This window comes from Canis lupus, chromosome 5 (assembly GCF_048164855.1).
Source record: "Canis lupus baileyi chromosome 5, mCanLup2.hap1, whole genome shotgun sequence".
NCBI classification, from domain to species: domain Eukaryota; kingdom Metazoa; phylum Chordata; class Mammalia; order Carnivora; family Canidae; genus Canis; species Canis lupus.
In genome coordinates, this window is record NC_132842.1 from 35,637,369 (window position 1) to 35,662,654 (window position 25,286).

At 52.3% G+C, this 25,286-nt stretch overlaps 1 protein-coding gene across 2 annotated transcripts in view; it reads left to right on the forward strand.

The window, feature by feature from the left end:
• PSD2 (pleckstrin and Sec7 domain containing 2) overlaps positions 1 to 25,286 on the forward strand; it is a 143,175-nt gene that overhangs the window by 20,593 nt on the left and 97,296 nt on the right. The window contains exon 1 of one of the 2 annotated variants that reach the window (XM_072826083.1): positions 3,861 to 4,047. The exons of the other annotated variant lie outside the window; for it this stretch is intronic. The gene's annotated coding sequence lies outside the window, so the exon portion shown is untranslated. Of the gene's footprint in view, positions 1 to 3,860; positions 4,048 to 25,286 lie in introns of those variants that run through there. 2 annotated transcript variants of the gene reach the window in all.

Here is a 25,286-nt window from a genome sequence, read left to right on the forward strand (position 1 = left end):
GGTTAAAGTCTCCTGTTCTGGCCTCAGCTAGACCTGGGTTTGATTCCCTCAGCTCCACCACTTAATTTCTCTGTGATCTTAGGCAAGGTGCTTTACCTCTGTAAATTTCTGTTTATTTGCTCAGAAATTGAGAACGGTAATAGTACAGACTTCATTGAGTGGTCCTAAGGACTCAGTGACATGTATGGACACGTAGGGCAAGGTGCCTGGCCATGTTACCCGTGAAGTCTCCATGAAGGGGAGTTGTGATCATAGGACTGCTTCCCCCAGGGGAGCCTCTGAGCCCTTCATCCTCTCCTGCCCTGCTGAGCTCCTACCACACAAAATGCCATAACCAAGCATCTATCTGGGGGCAGGCCCTGGGTTTTGCTTTTCTCTATCCACAGCCAGACGTTGCCTGGAGGGTCACTCAACTGACTGGATGAATGATAATCGAATGGTCTCAACTCCTCTGGCAGGCCGGGAGGGCAGACCAGGATTGAGACCATGGAGGGGTCCAGAGGGTCATCCCAGGGCAGTGGTTTGGGGTCCTGGGATGAAATGGGATCCCAGCAGTCACAGTAGTTTCTTTCTAATGATCCCCACCCCCTCAACTTCCCTCCCTACAAAGGTGTTGGGGGGCAGGGGCGGATTGGAGGAGGAGGAGCTTCTGCTCTCAGCAAATGAAAACAAGGTCAGAGGTTGGGTGGAAGGCCAGGGGGATGGTTCTGGTACAAAGAGGTAGATGTATGTGTGTGTTGCAGGGTGGGGGGGTGTTCAGGGTGGTGGTGGAGTGGTGACAGCACCCCTAGTTGGAGCATAAGAGCCACAGTTTTTGAGCACCTAACATTTTACCAGGCTCCAGGATACTGTTTATGTTGTATCATAGTCAAAATCTCAAGATAGCAATCTCCATTACCATCCCCTTTTTCAATTCTTGGAGGAAATTGATAGAGATGCTTGCCCCAGGTCACTCAGTTGGTGAGTATCAGTTCCAGGATTTGAACCCTGGCATTCTCTCTCCATAGCTTTAATGTTCACTACTAAGCACCTCCTTCATGCTCCTAAAGGCTGACCTGGGCTCAAATCCTCTTTCCCTCACACTTCTCTCAACAGAGCTTCTGTTGCTCTACTCATCCCCACATCCCCTTCAACTGCCAACACATATCACTAATCCAATAACCCGCCCTCCACCCCTTTTCTCATCTCCAGCCCTATCCTCTTTTCTTCCTCCCTGGTCTACTTTTGCCTTCCTCTGATCTATACAGTAGCCAGAGGGATCTTTTTTTTTTTTTTAATTTATTTATGCATGAGAGGCATAAGCAGAGGGAGAAGCAGGCTCCCTATGGGGAGCCCAACATGTGACTCGATCTCAGGACTCCAGGATCACACCCTGAGCTGAAGGCAGATGCTCAACCACTGAGCCACCCAGGTGTCCCCAGAGGGATCTTTTATTTATTTATTTTTAAAATTCTTACCCTCTATTTTTTTTTTAAGATTTTATTTATTTATTCATGAAAGACACAGAGAGAGAGAGGCAGAGACACAGGCGAGGGTGAAGCAGGCTCTGTGCAGGGAGCCCGATGTGGGACTCGATCCCGGGTCTCCAGGATCAGGCCAAAGGCAGGAGCTAAACCACCGAGCCACCTGGGCTGCCCCAGAGGGATCTTTTAAAGATTTAAGTCAGGGGATCCCTGGGTGGCTTGGTGGTTTGGCTCCTGCCTTTGGCCCAGTGTGCGATCCTGGAGTCCGGGGATCGAGTCCCACATCGGGCCTCCGGCATGGAGCCTGCTTCTCCCTCCTCCTGTGTCTCTGCCTCTCTCTCTCTATGTCTATCATAAATAAATGAATCTTTTAAAAAATTTAAAATAAAAATAAAAATTTAAGTCAGGCCAGGTCACTCCCAGTTTAGAACCCACCAAAGGCACCCACCATACTTTGCATAAACCCTGACCTCTCACCTGGACTGCTCAATCCTGCTCCATTTGGTTCCCCTTTGGGCCTAAGGTCATGCCCAGGGGGACATATGTTCCACACCCTCTCCTTTGCCTAGCTGGTTCCTCCCCATCATTTGTGCCTCAGTTCAGATGTCACCCCCTCAGAGAGGTCCTTTTGACTCCCGTAGCTAATATGGTCCCCTCCCTGAAGTCAGGCTTACATGACCTATTTTAATATCTTCATGGCTCTTCGGACTCTTTGAAATGATCTTCAACTATTTGTTTACTGATTATGGTCTGTCTCCTTGAATTAGAATGTAAGTTCTGTGAGTCTGGGGATGAGAGTATTTGTCTTCTGGTGTCTCCCTAGTCTAAACACTTCCAGGGGGCAGCCCGGGTGGCTCAGCAGTTTAGCACCGCCTTCAGCCCAGGGGCCTGATCCTGGAGATTTAGGATCGAGTCCCAGGTCGGGCTCCCTGCTTGGAGCCTCTTCTCCCTCTGCCTGTCTCTCTCTCTCTCTCATTAATAAATAAATAAAATCTTTAAAATAAGCAAATAAATAAACACTTCCAGGCACTTAGTAGGCACTCAAAAAAAAAAAAAAAAAAAAACATCTGAAAGGATGTATGGTCCCGCTCAAGAGGTTCCGGCCCCTCTCTACCTCAGTTTCCTTTTTCTGTGGCGTTCTGCCTCCTGGCTCAGCCTCCCCAGGAGTGCTGCAGATGAGATCAGAGATGGCAAAAGGCTCCCTCCCGGGGAGGGAGGGCACGATGCCCGCCTAGGGATGAGGTCAGCGCGGCGGGCACTTCCCCGCTGTGCAGGAGGCCAGCAGAGCCGTAAAGATCCTCTTGGCTAGACCCCCTGCCCCGGCCCGGGATCCTAGGCCGGCAGGGAGGGCGCACAACCCCTTCCTCGGTGGGCAGCTCCTCCCGGCGGGGCCTCCTCTTTCCCCCCTCCCCGGGGAGGCAGGTGGAGCTGCGTCTTCATCTTTGTTCCCATCTGGAGCGCGTTTGGCGCGGCGTGGCGGGGGCGGGGCTGCGCCCCCGCGGTGCCCGGAGAGACGGGCCCGCCCGCTTATCTGATCTGCGGCTAATTGAAACTCCCTGCTCGCGAAGGTCAGCTCGGTCCCCTGACAGCTGCCGAGCCGAGCCGGGCCGGATGGAAAACCCGGGCTGTGCAGGGCCCGGCGGGGCGCGGTGGGGAGGGGTTACGGGGGGCTGCTTCTGCGGCAAAGTAGACAAAGGCGGCCCCTCCCTCCTCGTGCGCGCTGCTGGGGGTCCCAGAGGTAGCGGCCTTCGCCCTCGCCCCGCGGGGCGCTCCGGCCGGGTCACACGGCCTAAGGCCATAGTGGAAGGGGGCGCCCTTTAATCCCTGCGCGCCCGCCCACTCCGCTCCCACGCCGGGGCCCCGTCTGGGGTCTCTGGGAGAGTCACCCCCAACTTCCTGCCCCTACCCCGCCTCCACGCCCCGGCTCTGAGACTTCCTGCCTCCCCGGCTCCGGGCAGCTCAGGCTGTGGGAAGCCGGCGGGGCGGGGGCGGCCCGGTCCCCTCCCCCAGCGCGCTCGACTAGGCGCTGGGGGTCCGGGAGGAAGTGTGCGCGGTGGGAGGGCATGACCTGGCCCCGGGGAGGCCATCCGGTGGGGCAGGTGCGGCCTTAGCCCTGGGAGGGAGGGCAGGCAGGCAGGCTTGTTGCTAATGGTGCTGCTACGGGGGAGGCACCGCGGGGAGCCCCGTTTCCAGGGTTCCGGGTGCGGATGAGGCCAGCTTAGGAGACTCCAACCCCGCCCGCCGCGCCCTAGGCGGGCCCAGGCCCTGCGCAGCCTGCACGCGTCCCCTCACCTCCCACCTTCTGGGTCTAGGCTGAGGGGCTGCGAGCTCCAAGGGATAACTGCCGGCCTCCAGGCAGACCGCGCCCTTGAGCAAAGCCTCTTGGGCCTCAGGCTTTCAGAGCCTGAAAAAAACAAACAAAAAACCCCCCCAAAAACCAACCATAGCTACCATTTTTCGGAACCTCTTGCCAAACACAGTGTTCAGCGTTTAACGTACTTCGTCTCAAGGCTCCCAGTTCCATTTTGCTGATGAGCAGGCTGAGAGGCAGAGAGGTTGTGACTTGCCCAAAGTCACAGAGCTAGTAAGTTACCCGGGGGGGGGGGGGGGGGGCGGCGCTGGGCTGACTCCAGAGTTGTTAACCACGGGTGGTCTCATTTTAGCAAGCGCTTTGGAGTTGTGCCCCTATATAGGTCGATACACCGCCAGGGTATTCACAAGAGCAGCGAGCCCCTCGGCGGCGTCTTGCCGCACACGTTCCTGTCCTGGAGCTAGGCATGTGTTTCTTGGCGCATTCCCGCGTGCTAGAGCCGGGGACAGAGGCACAGCAGCCCAGCGCGCCGGTGCCTAGGTGCGCCGTTCCCGTTTGGGACCCGGCAGAGTCACAGGGCCTGGGCCGCCGGCTGACTGGAGCGGGGGCGGGGAACTCGGAGCGGAGTCCACGCGGGCCGCGGTGCCTGGGAGGCCGCAATCCGGGCGCCTGCAGCCGGCGAGGCGCGGGGTGACGCGCGGGGGCCCAGCTACCGTGACCTCCTCCGCGGTTTCCATGGAGACGGTGCACTATAAATAAAAAAAAAAAAAGAGGAGGAATTTCAAACCCGTTTTCTACGGCGCTTGGCGGGAGGGGGGGAGGAAAGCTCTCTTTGAATCGAGTTTCCCATTTCACCTTCCCAGGCGGTGGGAGCGCTTCCCCCGCAGCCCAGCCGGGAAATTGCCGCCCCTCACGCCGCGTGGCGCCCCCCGAGGAAGCTAATTAGCGCTGCCCGGGGAGCTGGGGACTGGGGACCTGGCCCCGGGGGGCCGGGTCCCGCTTCTTGGAGGGGGTGCGCCTACAAATTGCCACACACGCCCCCCCGCCCCCCCGTCTCTCCAGGCGCGCACGCAGCCCGGCGCGGGCCGGGGCACGGGGCGCAGGCGGGAGGTCGCATCTGCAGCTTTGGCGCAATGAATCAGGCGCGGCCGCCGCCGCCGCCGCGGAGCGCGTCTGGCATCCGGAGTCTCCCGGGATCGAAAATAATTTGGGCAAAGCGGTGGGAGGTGTGTGCGCGCGCGCTCCGAGGGGAGGGCGGGGGAGCAGGCCGGGCGGGGGGCGGGGGGCGGGGGGAGGTGCCATCCGACAGCCCCGCTGTGGTGAGAACAGAGTTGACACTTCTTTCCTTTCCACTTACTGCGGCAAGTACGGAGAGGATGCTTAACCCTCTCGCTGCTTGGAAGATTAGAGGCGCCTCGAGCGCCCTCATGAGGGCGCGCCAGGTTTGGGGGGCAGGTGTTGTAGGCCCAGTGGAGACTGGCATCCCCACCTGAACATGCCTCAAGACATCCTTCCCGGGGCTTTTCTCGATCCCTCTTTTTATCTCTTCTAGATCTGGCTAGTGTCAGTACTATGGCCACAGTTTCCCAACTTATGCCAAAGGGTGGGGGTTCTTCTGTAGCGGTTTCCCTGTCGGGTGACCCGTTTTTGACCCTCTGCCTTGGGCACTGGGCCCAGGCGGGGGTGAGTGGTTAGGGCAGCGGGCGCAGGAGTGGGAACCCCACCCTCCTACATCTGCAGCTCCAGCTCTGGGCACCCTTCATCAAAATGGCCAGGTTCCTGGTTTTGCTTCTGATGGCAGAAATGTCACTGCCGCCGCTGCATTAAGCACACTCTGTGGGAACTCGGTTTGGCTCTAGGAGCTGGCGCTCAGCCCCGTCAGGCTGCCTGCTGCAGGGGGTTGGGTGGGCCCGCCGGCCAATTGGCCTGGTGGGGTCAGCCTTTGTGTGGGTTCCCACCTTCCTGCCTCTCCAGCATCTCGAGGCTTTCCCTCCCTCTGCTGTGCTCACGTTTATTTGGGGAAGGGGGCGTCTTTTAAGACCCTTGAGGCTGTTTGGCTCCAGGATGGAGGGGAGAGATGATTGGGGGGCAGAACTTACTGCTCCCTCTCCATCATCCCCATGATGGGGAGCACCTCTGGAATTCACTCATCTCCCCATTGGAGGAGGTTTGTGCATTGGATAAGGAAGTGTTAGCCAGGCCTCAGAGCATCCTCAGACTTGTGACCTGAAATTCCCCTAGCAGGGCCTAAGCAGGGGTGCTTTCCACGTTCCTTTACCTTCTTTCCAGCCAAGGGATCCCACCACCCCAGGGATTCTCAAGCCTTGGTGCCCAGCAGACCACTTGACCTTGTGAGCTTATATATACGGGGAGGGTGGGCAGATGGGGGAGTATGTAGAGAGTCTGATTCATTGGGTCTGGGGTGCTCCTGTTGCTGCTTCACAAGAACCCAGAGGAGGCCTTGGCTCTCCCTTTGAGGCTTGACCCCTATGACTTCACCCAGGAGCCAGAGCTGGGAGTCCCACAGAGGTCTTTGTTGCACAGCCTGGGAGATTGAGGGAGGCAAAGGGACTGTCTAGGATCACCCCATAAGGTAGGGGCTTCATGGTGAAGAGTATGGGCTCTCTTGGCTCTGCCATTAGTCAGTTGCATCCTGAAGGGCAGGTGAGCGAAATTGACCATGCCTTGGTTCCCTCAGTTGTAAAATGCAGATAATACACCACAACACTGCAGGCTTCAGTGGGGCATTGCTTGGAAAGTACTGAGTGCGGGTCCAGGTATTTAGTAACTGTAGGATAAAGGTGAACCTTGATCATCATCGTTAGATGATATCACTGTTAGATCACTGTTGGAATCCGAACTGGAACTCAGACCTGTGGTTCAGATAGTAGTGTTGGAGGCAGAGAGCTCGGCCCAACTGTCTCTGGTTCCCCAAGTCTGGTCCTTTGAGGACTCCACCAGGCCCTGGGCAGGGAAAAGTGGGTATGGGGTAGGATGCAGTCCCCCTGGGGGCGGTCTCATCTGTGGGTCTCTGCCCCTGCTGCTGCCACCTGAAGCCTTAGTGCATGCACACATGGGTATCCTTTCTTACTCTTGAGAAATCTTTCCCTCATACAGCCTACCGGGCACTGGCCTGGTGAGTGAAGCCTTGCCCCTCTTAGACTTTGGTCCTGCTGCTGCTGCTTCTGCTTCTTCTTCTTCTTCTTCTTCTTCTTCTTCTTCTTCTTCTTCTTCAGTTTATTTATTTATTTACTTACTTAAATAATCTCTACACCCACTGTGGGGCTTGAACTTATGCCCCCAAGATCGCATGCTCCTTTTGGCTGGGCCAACCAGGCACCCCCACTCCCTCCCCGCTATACTTCTTTTGTCAAGCATCAGATTCTGTACTGATTGGGGAAAGGCCAGGTAGCTGAGCCACCTCCCAAGGAATGGTGGTGGGACAGGGAGTGTCGACATAGGGCATTTGGGGGGCAGGAACAGGATGGGAAGGAGATACTCAAATTGGAGAGGTCTCTGGGGACATGAGATTCCACCTCCCTTTGGAGCTGAATGAGGATGTTGGACCATAACGTGCCTGGAACATAGAGCCAATGTCTGCTTCATTCAGGGGCTTCGGGCCTACTGGTTTCTGAAGTGTCACCGAGTAATTATGGTTAGTATGCAGGCAGTACTTCCTATGAGCCAGGGCTGTGTCCTGGAGAGGGTCCTTAGGTGGTCCCTGGACACAAGAACATTCCATTCTGACTTTGGGAAAGGGTGTGTGTATACTTGAGGCTGGTACATGACTGAGATGACCTCTCAGAGCTCCTTCTTGGGCCACAGAGAGCTTTGAGCCTTGCTATTCTTTTTTTTTTTTTTTTTTAATTTTTATTTATTTATTTATGATAGTCACACAGAGAGAGAGAGAGAGAGGCAGAGACACAGGCAGAGGGAGAAGCAGGCTCCATGCACCGGGAGCCCGACATGGGATTCGATCCCGGGTCTCCAGGATCGCGCCCTGGGCCAAAGGCAGGCGCTAAACCACTGCGCCACCCAGAGATCCCCCGAGCCTTGCTATTCTTGCACACGCTTGCCCACACATCTACCCTTGCTCAGCCGTACTCATTCAGATTCACCCCAGCCCCTATGTTCTCTTGCGTCCATGTTCACTTCTGTGCACACACGTGCTAAAGCACCACACATGAGACACATGGATGTACACCTGTACATGAACACACACAGGTATGCACTCGGGTACCCAGACTCACAGGAGCTAATGTGCATGTAGGTATCCTGATGTCCCCATGCACACACCAGTGCTTATGTCCACACGCATGCCTACCTTAACACCCAGGTACAGACACGTGAGCACACCTGAGCACATGCCGAGGTATTTGTTCTCTCATCAGCTAATTTGCGTGTATGTGGATTGTCTATTTCCCTCAAGGAGATCGCTTCATTGCCAAGTACCCCGGAGGACAGAGATTTGTTCAACTGTGCCTAGTACTCAGAAGGTGTACAGCGCAGTGTTTTTTTTTTAATTTTTATTTATTTATGATAGTCACACACAGAGAGAGAGAGAGAGAGAGAGAGGCAGAGACACAGGCAGAGGGAGAAGCAGGCTCCATGCACCGGGAGCCTGACGTGGGATTCGATCCCAGGTCTCCAGGATCGTGCCCTGGGCCAAAGGCAGGCGCTAAACCACTGCGCCACCCAGGGATCCCTAACGCAGTGTTTTTTTTTGGAATAGACGAGTAAATGTATACGTGTGTACTGGAACGTGTGAGTCAATAAGAACCAGATAGTAAAAGTACTCCCCATTTACTAAGCCTGTCCTTTGTGTCTAATCCTGGGCCAAGTGTTGGCTTCACAGGTACCGTCTCACCTAAGCCTTGTGGCAGCCTAGGAAGCAAGTACTGTTATGAACTCTGTGTAGGCCTGTGGCGATGCAGGCTTCGAGAAATGGTCACTACCTGTATTGGTGGCCCGGGGTGCCCTGACAAAGCACCACATACCAGGTGGCTTCACCCACAGACGTTCATTGTCTACCAGTTCTGGAGAGTGGAAGTTCAGATCACGGTATTGGCAGACTCCTTTTAAGGGCTGTGAGGGAAGGGTCTGTTCCTGTCCTCTGTCCTTGACTTGTAGATGGGTGTCCTCGCTCTGTCTCTTCATATCATCTTTCCTGTATGCCTGTCTGTGGCCAAATTACCCCTTCTTGTAAAGACACCAGTTGTATTGGATGAGGACCCACCCCAAGGTATGACCTCATTTTACCTTGATTATCTCCCTAAGGGCTCTATCTCCAAATAAGGTCACATTCTGAGGTACCAAGGGGTTAGGGACATCAGCATATGAATTTTGGGGAGGATACAGTTCAACCCATAACTCTACCTAAGGTCACATATCTAAGAAGTAGAGTAAGCAGGATTTGATCCCAGGTATGGAATGCCAGAGCTCACAGTCACCTCCTATTTTGGGCTGCAGTGAGTGAGTGTGTGAGCGTGTGTGTGTGTGTGTGTGTGTGTGTGTGTCCTAGTGTCACTCTCTATAGTTCTCCATCTCCTACCATCTCACTGGCACACGGCCCTGCCTCACCAGCACACTGGTAGCTTTAATGCCCCTTTGGCCATGACATAGCACCCAAAGTCACCACCTGCCCCCCCACCCCTGCCCCCGACCCTAGTGGCTAGTGCTGCTGGACATGTCGACATGTCCACACTGACAGGAGTGCTTGGAGATGCGCACAGGGGGCCTGGCTCCCCCTACCAGCTGCCCTCTCAGATGCTGTGGCCTCATTTCAGAGGCTGTTGGCTTTGAAGCGCTCAGCCCGCTCAGGCGGGAAGCTGGAGCCAAGGTGGGGGCAGGGGGCAGTCACGAGGCCCTCCTGCGTCAGCGGGGCAGCCAGGACCAGGCAGGCCCTGTGCTGACCTTTGTCCACGCCTAAACCTTTCCTTGTGCTGCAAGAAGGCAAGGGGGCTGGACTTCACCCCCTCTGACTCCTCCGAGTTTGGCTGGAGGTGCCAAATAAGAAACCTGGCTCTTGAGTCAAGGTGGGAGAGAAAGCCCCCAGTCTGATGGGGGAGGTGTAGCCTCAATCCTACAGGGGCCCCTAGACTTGGTGAACGTGGCCTCTGCCTTCAGGTTTGTGTGTTTGTTTTTTAAGATTTTATTTATTTATTCATGAGAGACACACACAGAGAGAGAGGCAGAGACACAGGCAGAGGGAGAAGCAGGCTCCCTGTGAAGAGCCGGATGTGGGACTTGATCCTGGATCCCAGGATCACACCTTGGGCTGAAGGCAGATGCTCAATTGCTGAGCCACCCAGGTGTCCCTTTCAGGGATTTTTCAATCTGAAAAGTCCTAGTTTTTTTCTGAGTCTCTGTTTGCCCATCCTGGAAGGGAGGATAGCAGTCTGGTTTGCTGTGAGGGTTCTGGGAGTTACTGTGGTACAGAAGGACCAGGATTAACATGGGCATCTTACCCCCTGCATAGCTACGGTATTGGGGGGAGGGGTAATGATGATGATATGGTAATGGGTGACAGTGAGCACTGATGGGGCCTCAAGCTAAATGCTAACTGCAGTCTTTACTTAATTATCTTATTTAATCCTTTCAAAAAGTCCAGGAGGCAGCTGCCATTGTCCTGGCCATTTGCTAAGTACAGCACCTGAAATTTCAGTGAGGTAGACTTGCCCAAGGTCACATGGTGAGGGAGCAGAGGTTCAACCCTGCGTTTATGCTTTCACAGCAGGTCCTGCAATTGCAGGAAGTTGGGGGTCCCCCGATGGAAGGTCTGGGGGTAAGACTGTACCCTGGCTGGTAATGGTTCTGGTTTTGGGCCCTACTCTCTGAGCCCTACTTCGCCTTGGTAGGGGTGGGGGTGGGGCTGAGGCATGTTCATAATGATAGAGATGTATCATTCGTCAAGATGAACCATGTACCTGACTCCACACTCTTAACCTTGGTCCTCACAGCAGCGCTGTAGGAATTAGTCCTTCTTTACAGTTGATGATGCAGTGTTGGAGTCAGTCTCCAGAGCAACTCAGAAGGGGTATGTGGGTCTCAGACTCAGGTCTCCTGACTCCATGGGGATAGTCTTTCTGTTAGAGGCAGGAGAGTGTCTTTGGGTCATTTCAGAACAGCAGTGCTCTTTGGTTCTCTTCCCCACCCCTGGGCTGCTGGGACTGTGACTGGAGGTAGGGGGCAGGTAAGGAGAGCTTGTGGGTTCCCAGGAGCCAACCCCCAATAGCGACCCCCATATGAAAAGCTGACATGTAATGAACCTCACTTTGCGTCAAGTGTGATGCCTGCATGTGTTTCTGCAGCCTCAGAATCCTTCTTAACAGAATCCTTCAGGCAGCCACTGCCAACCAGGATGAGTAGACACAGGAATTTAATTCAAAGAAGCCAATGTTAGTGAGCACCTACCATGAGTCAGGCACTGGGCCGGGCCCAAGGGATGTAGGGAAGAATAAGGGCAACATCTGGGAGGCAGATGTGAGACACTGTTATGATGTAGGGGAACAGCTAGACCGTGGGGACACAGACACTTGGGCTAGGAAAGGGTTCCCAGAGGAAGGAACATTTCAGCTGAGAACTGAGAGGTAATAGGATTTAGCCAGGCAAGAAAGGGTTGGGGGGAGGGGAAGAGTTCTAGGCTGAGAGAACAGCCTGGAACCAGAGACCTGAGGGGGCAAGAGAACAGCCTAGCTGATGAACTTGAGGAGGCTAACTGTGGCAGAGGGTGGCAGGAGGGTAAGGCATTGAATCAATTCAGGGTACTACAGGCCAGGGTAAGGGGTCTGGTTTCCACCCCGTGGTGTGGAATCCCCTGATCTTGCTTCTATCCCTGCTTCCACATGCTACTTTCCTAATTCTGAGACCCTGGCACATCAGTCGATCTGCCTAATACTCTGAGTGGCAGGTGGAGTAGGAGTCACTGTGCCCATTTTTGAGATGAAGAAACTGAATCTTGGAGGTTAAGGATTGGTCCATTTTACCTGGCAAGGCTGATAGAGGGACACTGGGCCTGGGTCCCAGACATCTTCAGGCCGGTACTGAGCTGAGGGCCCAGACTATTTACAGGACATCAGTGTGGATTCTGGGATGATGGTTGGTGGGTAGGGTAGGGACACAGTCTGGTTTGGGGAAGCCCTGGGGCTGTAGAGGGAGGGTGGGGATTCCTCCCCCTGAAGTTCCAGGCTGGAGGGGACTGCGGCCACCTCCCTCTTGCAGTCCATCCCCAGTGGCTGGCGGCGAGTGAGTCAGCCTGCATGAAGTCACCCGCTTCCATGCAGCCTGCTCCCCCTGACCTGGGAGGCGCCTGCCAGGGGCACCAGCCAAGCCAGAGGACAAGCTGGGCAGCTCTCCAGGTCGCTCCCTTGCTGTTGATTTAGGGGGGCTGGAGGTGTCCGGAGCCATCAGAAGCAGCTGGATGTCTGGGGCTGCGAGGCCCATAAGTCATGCCATCACCCGCTGTTCCCTGCAGTGCTCCCCGAGAGGTCTATGATGAATCGCCAGGGACTGGGCTCATCAAAATCAGTTTATGCCAAAGGGAAATTAATTTCTGTTTCTCTGAGATGGGGTGTGGGGAAGGGAAGGGCAGCTCCAGAGGCAGGCCTGTGACGACGCTGCAGGGAGGGATGGAATCCTGCGGTGTGGCCATGGTGGTGTGACCAGTGGCCTGGGCTAGAGGCACTGCCCATTCTACAGAGGGGTGACTGAATCCTCAAAGGAGGTTCCTTATCTTGGGAACAAGAACCCAGATTTTGTTCTTTATTGGTTCTTTCTCTCCTCTTCCCTTCTTTATTTTTTTTTCCCCCTTTAAGATTATTTTAATTTTTTGACAGAGAAAGAGCACAAGCAGGGGGAGGATCAGAGGGAGAGGGAGAAGCAGACTCCCCGCTGAGCAGGGAGCCCAATATGGGGCTCAATCCCAGGACCCAGGAATCATGACCTGAGCCAAAGGCAGATGCTTAACCAACTGAACCATCCAGGCGCCTCCCTTCTCAATTTCTAAAAGTATTTATTGAGTACCTCCTATGTGGGAACAGAATATGGTGGGAACAGAATAATGCATAGGACAGTCAAAGTCCTGCTTTCATGGGACATACATTCTGGTTAGGTAAGATAGACATACTGGTAACAGACACTTGAGAAAGTATAAAGGGGATGTGCTAGGCCAGCATTAAAACAAGGTGATGTGAGCAGCTTACCCAGCTGATCCAGTGGTCAGGGAGGAGCTCTCTGAAGAGTTAGGTGAGCTGATGCTGGAGTTTGGTGATGATGGTAGCCCACCACTAGTTAGGCAAATTCAATTTACTTTTCTTTTTAAGATATTATTTATTTATTCATGAGACACACAGAGAGGGGAGCCAGAGACACAGGAAGAGGGAGAAGCAGACTCCCTTTGGGGAGTTCAATGTGGGACTGAATCCCAGGACCCTGGGGTCATGACCTGACCTGAAGGCAGACACTCAACCGCTGAGCCACCCAGGTGTCCCAAGCAAATTTTCTCAAAATCTAGCCCTACTGGGGCTGAGGCTGGAGCTGGGGCTGAAGTAGAAGGAGAGTATGTCTCAGAGGAAGGAACCAACTCGTGTAAAGGAAGGTATATTCCAACCAAGCACTTCTGCTTGTGAGGGCTGGCTGTGGACTGCATCCACCACGTGGTCAGCCTGGGGCCTGGTTGTGTCGGTGGCTGGGGGGGCAGGAGCGTACATGGCTCTGCTTCCTGGAATGTCTGTCTTACTAGGAGGAGAGTTCAGTAATTGAATACATTATTTTTATTAGAAACAAGCCTGGATTGCTCATAGGGAAATTCGTAAGATTCTTCAAAGATGCAAGAGGAGATGTCAAAGAAACATTGGGTGGGACAGCTGGCCGGGGCCCAGTGATCTGGTTTCATTGTTCTTGAGCACCAGGGCTGATTTGTGGTAAATTATGAGTGGTGGTGCCAGTCCTTTCCTCGCCCAGCTTTACGTGAGTCCCCCCTCTCTCTTAGGAGCCTTCAATGGCAACCCATAACACAGTACCAAGTACGACGGCTGTCAGTTCTCAGGCTGGGCAGAGTGTCTGTCTGAATTCTCAGAACAGTGCTATTTAGTGGCTACTTTTATTATTTCCATTTTGGAGATAAGAAAACTGAGCCCAGGGAAGGAAAGAGACTTTTCCAATGGAAGGGACTTTTTCAGCTGGTCAGTGGCAAAGTCAGGAGGATTCAAAGTCACGGCCCCTTGCTGCCCCCCAGACATGCTTCACAGGTTCCCACTTTAGAACCTTTGCATGTGCTGTTCCCTTGGCTTGGAGTCCCTTCCCTCTCCATCTCTTTGGTGAAACCCTAACCATTCTTCATAGTTCCGTTCTGCTTCTTCCTCCCCTGTGAAGTCATGTGTTACGTCTCACAAGCACAGAGGCTGCCTTTTTTTTTTTTTTTAAGATTTTATTTATTTATTCATGAGAAACACAGACAGAGAGGAGAGAGAGAGAGAGAGGCAGAGACACAGGGAAAGGGAGAAGCAGGCTCCACGAGGGACTCGATCCTGAGTCTCCAGGATCACGCCCTGGGCTGAGGTGGCGCTAAACCGCTGAGCCACCTGGGCTGCCCCAGAGGCTGCCTTTTATCTCTCATGTCCCATGGTCCTACTGGGGATCCTTTCTGGGCCCTGATCACACGGGGTGTGTGTGCCTGGGGGTTGGAATAACAGTGCGGGACTGAGAGTTTATCTCATTTCTGTCACAGGTTGGCTCTGCAGTCTTGGGAGGGCAGCACTGTTCCTAAGCCTCAGTCTCTTCATCAGTAAAACGGGGCTGTAGTGGGGGACAGACAGGTGATGAGTGAGAAATTCAGCACAGGGTCTGGTGAGCCCTGAATAAATGGTGATTATAGCTACACAGCTGTTCCCAGCCTTAGTTTCTTCATCTATAAAGTGGGGGAAGGAGGGAAAATACAATTCAATACATTGAATATAATTCAATGCTCCCTTGCCAGGTGGTCATAAAAGGGTATTCAGAGTGTCTGCCCTGCAGCCAGTTGGTGCCCAACCAGAGAGGGCAGCTCTGGGGAGTCATCACCTCTCTTTCCCTCCCATGCGCAGCCCAGGGCTCTGTGGCTTGAAGGATATTTTTTCAGTAGAAATTGTGGTAGATTTCCATTTCCAAGGGATATGGCCTCCCTCAGTCCAGGCAGCCGTAACCCCCAGCCTAGTGGGAGAGAGGGAAATGAGTTGGTGCCTACAACATCTCTACCATCATCATCATCATCGTCGTCGTCGTCGTCATTCATTTTTTTTAAAGATTTTATTTATTTATTCATGAGAGACAGAGAGACAGAGAGAGAGAGAGGCAGAGACACAGGCAAAGGGAGAAGCAGGCTCCAGGTGGGGAGCTCGATGTGGGATTCAATCCCGGGACTCCAGGATCATGCCCTGAACTGAAGGCAGATGCTCAACTGCTGAGCCACGCAGGTGTCCCCCCATCATTAATTTTCTGATATGAGAAACTAGTATTTCCTTCATTTTATGTAAAGCAGTTTTGAAAAACTTTGCTGTTATTGATCTGTAACCTAGTATTTAAGTACAGTTGGTAGATGTACATGCAGCTTCAAGCAGAGCCTCCAGTTCCTTCCAAACAGACCATGGCCTAAACTCCTTCCGAAGTTGCAGTCTGGGGGTGCCCTCTCTCAAGCCACGCTTCTTCCCCTGGTCTCCCTTGGTTATGAAACAAATGCTCTGGCAACTTTGCTTTTCAGTAGCTGGGAGTGGGAATGAGGGAAGACCCTAGCTCTTCACAGAAGGAAGCCTTGTCTTTAGCCACTTTCACGGGGGGGAGACCAAGTCTCAATAGCATTAACAGGAAGATGGGCTGACCCCAGGGGAGCCTGGGAAATCTACTTTGAGGTGAGGGAGGGGGCTCTCCTTAGAAGACCAATGGGGCCTCCTTCCCTAAAGACCCGCAACCTTTCCTACCCATTCTTCAGGGCCCCTGTCAGTTCACTCTCAGAGCTGGGAAGACTGAGTGCCAGTGGTCCCCATCTCAGGGCTATTGCTCTAGGGAGGGGGATTGATCCTGCTTCAGAAATACAGAGATAGCCAATGGGAGGCATGATTGTGTCTCCTTTGGGGGCCACAACCAATGGAAATGAAGCTTTTCAGAGGAGGAGGCTCCGTCCAGAGGGCAGCCCTGGAGGTTCCTGCAGATAGGTGGGTCCACCGGGTGCCAAGGTGTCCCTCTCTACTGATTGGGCTCTGAGCATCAGTTTGTAAACATTGGATAGGAGCTTTCTTTCTTTCTTTCTTTCTTTCTTTCTTTCTTTCTTTCTTTCTTTCTTTCTTTTTTGTTTTTGGATAGGAGCTTTCTAATAGTTTTGAAAATAGCTTTCTAGTAGTTTTGAAAATAGCTTTCTAGTAGTTTTGAAAATAGCTTTCTAATAGCTTTGAAAATCAGATTAAGATGAGAGAAAGGGGGCAGTGGATCCCCTCTTTTTGGTTCATGGTGCCTGAGAATTTTATTTTATTTTAAAGATTTTATTTATTTATTCATAGAGACAGAGAGAGAGGCAGAGGCACAGGCAGAGGGAGAAGCAGGCATCATACAGAGAGCCTGACATGGGACTCGATCCAGGGTCTCCAGCATCACACCCTAGGCTGCAGGCGGCGCTAAACCGCTGCGCCACTGGGGCTGCCCCTGGTGCTTGAGAATTTTAAGAGACCCTTTGCCTGGAGGGACATGGAGACCTGGGAGCAGCTGGGCCTCCAGGTGGCCCCATATGCCTGGTAGCCTTCCTCCTCTCTCCAGTGTTCCACAGCCCCATGTACCCCAGGACAGCAGAGGCTTTGCAGGGAGTGACAAAGCAGATGGTGTGTGGTATCAGGAGGGGAGAGAGCTCCTTGAGCTTTTGTGGGCACCCTCTACCTCCTCTGTCCTTGGGCATTGGGAATCCAGCCATCCTTATCATGTATTCAGGTATTTAGTCATCAGTGTTCCTTGAGATCTCCCATGGGCCAGGGATTGTGCTAGGGGCTGGACCCCTTGACCCCCCCCCCCCAATATGTCCTCATGAAATCATGCCATCAAAGGGCTTGCCCACAAGAGATGAGTCTGAGGTTGGAGGTGCTCACAGCAAAGGCCCCTAATCTGATGCAGAAGCCAGGGTCCACTACCTGGAAATGACTTGCTGGGTTCCTATTATTAGCACCACCACTTACTAGCTGTGTGACCTTGATAGAGTTCCTTAACCTTTCTGTGTGTTACTTTACTTATCTTTAAAATGGGAATAATGAGAGGTGCCCGGGTGGCTCAGTCGGTAGAGCATGCAGCCCTTGATCTTACGGTTGTGGGAGGGAACCCCACCTTGGGTGTAGAGATTACTTAAAAGTAAAATCTTAAAAAAAAGAAAGAAAGAAAATGGCACAGTGCCTGGGTGGCTCAGATGGTTGAGCGTCTGCCTTTGGCTTGGGTCATGATCTCAGGGTTCTGGGATCGAGTTCCACGTGGCATCAGGCTCCCTGCTCAGCGGGGAGTCTGCTTCTCCCTCTCCCCTTCCCCCTGCTTGTGCTCTCTTGTGCTCGCTCTCAAATAAATAAAAAAATCTTAAAAAAAAGAAAGAAAATGGAAATAATAATAGTACCTACCTAAAAAGGTTGTTGTGAGGATTTAATGAGTTAATTCATGTAAATATTCCTTAGAATAGTGCCTGCCACCCAGTAAGTGTTCAGTAAAAAATAAAAACTGCTACCACTTGATGAGTAGGACTTGGCAAACAAATATATGGGAAAGAGTGTCTTCGGCAAAGAGAATGAAGGCCTGGATGTGAGAAAGTAGGCTCCCCAAAGGAACACTGTTCTGTCACCTGGTGGGGCTGACTGATGGCTGGTTGAAACCTTGGGCTGCTGATTGCCTGGCTGTGCCCTTCTCTGCCGTGCTGTGGCCTTGGGGCCAGCCGGAGATGCGGAGATGCGGAGATGTGGCTGAGTCCATAGCCCCTCCATGCCTTCTCATCCATGCCTCCACTTGCCCTGCGGCCACCTATGGGCTCCACCCTGGCTGGGCGCTGCTGGGCATTGCCTCGTAGGGGTCTGGAGCTCCTGGTTTGGTGGGGAAGCCCTGGGGAGGGGGGCAAGAGGGCTTGGGGGAGGTGCTTCCTGAACAATGCCCCAAAGGAACATGAAAAGTTCCCCAGACCAGGGGAGGAGGGAGGGAATTCCAGGCAGAAGGAACAGTCTGAGCAGACGTCTGGAGGGAGAGATCTCCACTCTGAGGAGAAAAAGGAAGACTTCGGTAGAGTTTAAATTCTGGGCCCCAGGGGCCCTCTTTGGGTCCGTTTTATCAGGAGGTTTGGATTGTCCTCACCTTGCCCTCTGGCCCCAGCATGGGTGGTGGCCTGAGAGGTTAAAGTCCAGCCTTGTTCCAGGGCCAACCCAGAAGCTGGGCGTAGGGGTGCCAGTTGCCTGGGTTCCTCCCTCCCACTGTAGAGCCAGGAGGGTTTGGCAAAGCAACAAGGCAGCCTTTGTGTCCCTCTGTGGGTCTGGGCAGGTCTGGCCCGGCCTAGGCTGCTGCCGGTTTCAGTGCCCCGTGATCCTGGCCAGGCGGTGCAGGGCAGGGCGGGCAGGGAGTCCTCAGGGTGCCCAGTGTGGTTGCCTTATGTCCCCTGTGCCCCAACCAGGGCTCCCCGGGGGAGGAGGATACCTGTGCCATGGCATGCAGGGTGTGTGGGGGGCTGGCAGTGAGGACCCAGAGCAGGTGGTGGGTGGGTGGGGACAGGCCCAGAAGCGGCATGGGAAGGCTCCCATGTACTGCAGCCTGTGCCCCAGGGGTACCCCAGGGTGTCTGTGAGGGCACCTTGGGGTGAGGATGTGCTGAGTGTGAGGGTCTGGGCTGCGGCACATGAGCAGCCCCCAAGCTGCTCAGAACAGAGCACTGCTGTCTCTCTGTAGCAGCAACAACGAAGCCTCTCTCTTGGCACATAATGTCCCCTCTGTATTGTCTGCTATGCGGTGGCGACGATAATTTTAAGGCCCCAATCCTTTTCGAGGGGGTGGGGGGGTAGAGGAGGATGGAGGCGTCTGGGGAGGACTGGAACTTCTAGGTGGGTTTCAGCCTGCGTGCAGGGAGGTCTGTTGTGTGTTTGGGGCCTCCCTCTACGTACTGATAACCCCTTAGGGGCAGCAGAGAGGAGTGGGGACTCCCAGAAGCCTCTGCTAGAACCCCCACCCTGAAGTCACAAGGCCCTTCCTGCCCATATGCCCAGACTTCAAAGCCTCTTCAAAGGAACCAGCTCTGATAGCTCCTTTCACTCACTGCCGGTAGCTGCTAATCTAGATGTTTCTTCACATCTGCCCCTAGTCTTTTTTTTTTTTTTTTAAAGATTTTATTTATTTAATCATGAAAGATAGATAGAGAGAGAGAGAGAGAGAGAGAGAGGCAAAGGCACAAGCAGGCTCCATGCAGGGAGCCCGATGAGGGACTAGATCCCCGGTTTCCAGGATCACACCCCAGGCCGAAGGCGGCGCTAAACAGCTGAGCCACCTGGGCTGCCCTACCCCTGGTCTTTCCTGCTGTGGAAGCACTAGGCCAGCAGTTGTCAACCTTTTTGTTGTTAGGACTCCTTCATAGGCTTAATAATTATTGAGGACCCGAAAGAGCTTTTGTTTTTGTGGGTTGTATCCATCAAGGTTTACCATATTAGAAGTGAAAACCGAGAACATTTAAAGAATGTGTATCTATTCATTTATTTAAAAATAGCAGTAGCTGTTCATTACATGTTAACATCAATAATATACTTTCATGAAAAATAACTTTATCTTACAGAACAAAACAAAATTAGTGACATTGTTTTTACATTTTTGCAGTCTCATTAATATCTGGCTTAATAGAATAAACAGCCCCCTTGGGGTTAGATTCTAGGATCTATTCGTGCTTTCAATGTACTGTGGTATGTTTGTTTTTCTGTTTTTGAAATATATGAAGAAAGTCTCTTCTCACACACATCTCTGGCTGGCAAAATGAGGAGTACTTTCATAGCCTTTTCAGATAATTTGATACTACACCAAAACTTGACAAGTGGCACTTTCTTAAAGGTTACTTGTCTTGTAGAATCTGAAACCCTATCAATGAACTTTTCATATTCTGTTACATGAAGGTCCATTTGTTTATCTTGCACTGTATTTTTTTTAATTTTTATTTATTTATGATAGTCACAGAGAGAGAGAGAGAGAGAGAGAGGCAGAGACATAGGCAGAGGGAGAAGCAGGCTCCATGCACCAGGAGCCCGACGTGGGATTCGATCCCGGGTCTCCAGGATCGTGCCTTGGGCCAAAGGCAGGCGCTAGACCACTGCACCTCCCAGGGATCCCTATCTTGCACTTTAAATGGATCTCTTGCCCATGCATGATTTTATAACACCATATACTGGTCATTTAGAGAACATTAGTTCACTGAGTTATGCAAATCTCTCAAATGTTAACATGTTTCATTATATAATATTTAATAATCACACCCACTGATACCACCACTAATTGCATTAGAAATGTATCAGGAAGCTGTCAAGCTTATGGTGTCCTATACAAGTATTCCAAAATTCAGATTTTTGTTTAAAAAAATAGAATTTTTATCATTGGCAATAAATACTGTAGTTTTTTTCTTTGAAGTGACAGGGTCACTTGATTACTTTCGAGGGAATATCTGCCAAATACCCAAGTCTAAAGTGTGTCTTTCTGCTGTCCCATAAAAAAAGCAGCTAGTTGAGCTTGTAACTCAACTGCACAAGTGCTTTTCCTTGAGGCAACAACCATACTTTGGTATGTTACAGAAGTACTTTGTATGAATTTTGCACACACAATATTAAATAGATTTGTACACAAGAGTTGAGATTTAATACAATTACTAATTTTATTGCTTCACTTCAACAAGGATTTTCTTTCTTTCTTTCTTTCTTTCTTTCTTTCTTTCTTTCTTTCTTTCTTTCTTTCTTTCTTTCTTTCTTTTTCTTTCTTTCTTTCTTCTTTCTTTCTTTCTTTCTTTCTTTCTTTCTTTCTTTCTTTCTTTTTATTTTTTTTTTATTTTTTTATTTATTTTTTTTTTTTTCTTTTTTTTAATTTTTATTTATTTATGATAGTCACACAGAGACAGAGAGAGAGAGGCAGAGACACAGGCGGAGGTGAGAAGCAGGCTCCATGCACCAGGAGCCCGATGTGGGATTCGATCCCAGGTCTCTAGGATCGCGCCCTGGGCCAAAGGCAGGCGCTAAACCGCTGCGCCACCCAGGGATCCCTCTTTCTTTCTTTTTAAAAAGATTTTATTTATTTATTCTCTCTCTGTGAGAGACACACACACACACACAGAGAAAGGAGAGAGAGAGAGAGAGAGAGAGAGAGGCAGAGATACAGACAGAGGAAGAAGCAGGCTCCATGCAGGGAGCCTGACGTGGGACTCGATTCCGGATCTCCAGGATCAGGCCCTGGGCTGAAGGCAGCAAGCTAAACTGCTGAGCCACCCGGGCTACCCAAGGATATTCTTTCTTTCTTTCTTTCTTTCTTTCTTTCTTTCTTTCTTTCTTTCTTTCTTTCTTTCTTTCTTTCTTTCTTTCTTTCTTTCTTTCTTCTTTCTTCTTTTCTTCCCTTCTCCCCCTTTTTTTTAAGTAGGCTCCATGCCCAATATGGAGCTCATATTCAAGACCCCAAGATCAAAAGCCGCATGTTCTATGGACTAAGCCAGTCAGGTGCCCCAACAAGGACATTTTTAAATGAAACTAGCTATTGTTTGGGTTTTTTTTTAATGGATATTTCTTTTTATTTATTTATTTATTATAGTCACACACAGAGAGAGAGAGAGGCAGAGACATAGGCAGAGGGAGAAGCAGGCTCCATGCACCGGGAGCCTGACGCGGGATTCGATCCCGGATCTCCAGGATCGCGCCCTGGACCAAAGGCAGGCGCTAAACCGCTGCGCCACTCAGGGATCCCCTTTAATGGATATTTCTAACATTGGAGAATATGATGACTCCAAGTATAGTCTGGTGTTTACCCTCTTTTTTTTTTATTAATTAATTTATTTATTTATGATAGTCACACAGAGAGAGAGAGAGAGAGGCAGAGCCATAGGCAGAGGGAGAAGCAGGCTCCATGCACTGGGAGCCCGACATGGGATTCGATCCCCGGTCTCCAGGATCGCGCCCTGGGCCAAAGGCAGGCGCCAAACCGCTGCGCCACCCAGGGATCCCTGTTTACCCTCTTGATTTGTGATAAGGCACCAACAATTTTACCCACCATTGCTTTTGCACCATCAGTACAACTCTCAATATGGCAGAAAGGTCCAATAATGTCTTAGTATTATTAGTAAAATAATTCTGACTTCACCTACCCCTGAGACGATCTTCAAGACTCCCGGGGTCCGTGGATCCTGCTTTGAGAACTGCTGCACTAGGGTATTTTTCCTCACCTTGCTTCTTAGTGGTGATGAGCATGTCTCATCTATATTTCACTGATTAGAATCCTGAGGCCCAGCAGAACCCCACAAGAGTCCTCATCTCTCATTCCAGCACTGGAGTGAGAATCCCCCCTCTGCACCCCCGCAGGCACTGGGGAGGCTTCTCAAGGGAGGTGGCATAGATCTGATGAATGGGCAGAATGCCAGAATGTGAGGGGGTGAGGGGTGGGGCACCTGGGAGTGCATTTTTGGTGAAAGGAACAGCATTGGCAAAGGCCTGGGGAAAAAAACAGGGATGAGGCCAGATAACAAGGACCTCGAATGCCAGCCCCAGGCAATGGCAGCACAGAGCATGTTGACAGCCCAAGCGGCAAACAAGATGTGCCCAGAGATAAGGAGGGCCCAGGTCCTCACCAACTGGCCTTTCCAAGCTAGCTGGCCCCAGGGTTGTGTCCTTGGGGCAGGGTTAACATATGGCCACGCAGATAGACTTACCTTTCATGATGTAACTGCAGTGTGGTCTCCTGACCAGAATTCCCTGCTGAAAAGCATCTCCAGGGGTTTCTGCACTGACAGTCAGCTTCTCTTTGCCTTTGTATTGGCTTTTGTGATAAGAGTGTCTGGCCTTACCTTGTTTCTTGTGCCATACACAAGTGTGTTGGTGACTTGGGCAGAGGAGGCAGCAGAAGGCAGGGATTGGTAGTGGGGGTGCGTCTGTGTGTTATGAGGGCCTTGGCCCAAATGCCGTGAGAGTGGGGTCTTCAGAGCTGACCCTGAGCAAGGGACCGCCTCCTCTGTCCAGTCCAGGTCTGGCCTGCCCTTCTCCCCCTCCGGTGGGCCTGTGTCCCTGCCTTACCTCATCCCCCTGAGCTGCAGGAACTCAGGTTCTGACCAGGTCTGATGTGAAGAGCCAGACCTGAGTTTCTTGCAGAACAGGCCTCTATATCCTGCTGTGCATGTCTGTGCCCCGGGCTGGGTACCTGGGCCTGCACATGTATGCCACACATGTGTTCGTGGCTGTGCCATGGGACTGTGTAGCATGTCTTGAGCTATGTGTGCTTGTGACTATGGCACATGATGTGCTCTGCAGCACATATGTTTGTGAGCTTACGCACCCTGCCATGAACACTGAGTCGTGTGTGTGTTTGCTTTTGTGTCTTCCGTTGGGTGGCATGTATGTGTATATAGTTTTGTATATCTTTTGGGGGTGTGAGTGTTACTGTGGTGGGTATGTGTTTTTGTGTGATGGTTTGTCAGTGTATATCTTGGCCCAGCCCCAGGAGAAGGCCTGCAGAAGTGCTGGGAGTGAGGACTGTGCCTGGACAGGGAGCCCTCAGCCAGGAGGTCTGATGGGGAATGAACATGTCCTCACTAGCCCAGAGAGCATTGCAAGCCCTCAAAGAGTCCCTGTCCAGGCAGGATGGGTGGCTAGAAAAGGGGCACGGGGGAACCAAAACAACCTCAGCCCACCTCCCACTCCTTACCGGCACTTGAACCTAGTGGTGGTGGCCCAGTGCCCTGGGCCTGCCCTCCTGTGGCTCCAGGCACCATGTGTTATGGGAGTTGGTCAGGGGCCAGAGACACACTCAGTTTGGCCCTTGTGGCCAGCTCCAGCTTATAATGGACCACTGAGGCAAAGCTGGCCCCAGACGTTGTTGGGCCTGGGGCTGGGGCTGCAGGGAGGACCAGCCCCACCCAGCCAGATTTGATGCTAAGTTCATCACCTGTGTCATTCATTCAGCCTGTTTTGGGTCTAGCTTTAGGTGTTGGGAATATAACAGTCACCTCCCTGGGTGAGCTGGGAGAGAAGAGACTGCTGCTGTGTATCTCATAAATGGAGAAACAGATCCTGAGAAGTTAAGTGATTTGCTCAAAATCACAGCAAAGCTGAGATTTGAAACCAGGCCTATCTCATGCCAGAGCAGCCCCCTGCCTGCCCTTGATTCTCACAATTTCAGTCTCTGTGTCCATTGAGCTAGGACCAGCAGGGTGCGGGGGTGGGCAGATGATGCTCAGCTAGCCTTGAGCTCCAGGCTATATTGGCTGATGCAGGAGAGTGGGTATAGCAACTAAATAAGCTCTCAAGTTGCTCTGCAGGGAAAGTGGTTTGCCTGGGGTGGTCCCTCAAGGCCGGGCATAAAGGTGGTCAGGTAGAGATTTAGATGTGGGAAGGGAGTGGAGGGTAGACCTCGTGCCTCTAGGATGCATTGGGACCCAAGAGAACACTTCCTTGCTGGCTGTGTGACCTGGGATGCTTCACTCAGAGCCTCAGCTTCCTTATCTGTGAAATGGGCATAGTAATTGCCCCTCCCAGGGGTACAATGCTCCTGGTCCCTGGTGCACAGTAGGGCGGCTGGGGGGATTGGGCAGGGCTGGAAGTTAGCAGGGCCTCCCCCAGGCCCTCTACTCAGTCCCAGGAAATGGGTAGGGGGTAGGGAGGAGGAGGAGCAGATGTGCCCACGGCTCACAAGAGCAGCCACATTTAGCCACCGAGTCGGGGATTGAAATATTCCTGAGGGAGAAGAACCCTCAGGCTTCAGGGCTGCAACAGCTCGTCAGTGGGGAGCGGGGAAGGGATGTTGTCACCATCTGCCTCGTGTCTGTCTGCGACTAAAATAATACTGGGGTGAGACTCGCCGCAGGCACGGGCCCAGCCACAAGGTTCCCCGGAAGAGGGGGGCCAGGGGGCGCTGGCAGGCTGGTGAGGGGGGGTCAGCCTCAGGAGTACAGGGACAGGGGACCCCAGGACCTCACTGGGGTCTGCTCCAGAGGGGAGACACAGCCTGTGCCGAGATCCCAGGAAAGCAAGGGCGACAGCAAAAACAGAACAGGAGGGACAGACAAATCGCCTGATTCAGCTTCCATGAGCTGATCCAGAATATTGAAACCAGAAAACGTAGCAAGAATCTATTTTAATTTCAGCCGACGTATAAGTTTTGGGTCTATGGTTTACTGTGGTTTTTATTTTGAATCAAATATGGAGAATGCTCCCTAATCTCCTCGGAGCTCAGGGCCCTGGGCAGAGAGTGCCCACCTTTCCCACTGGGCACGGGAGTCACAGCCTGTTGGGGTCTGTAGGCTGGGCCGGGCAGGTGCCCCTTTAT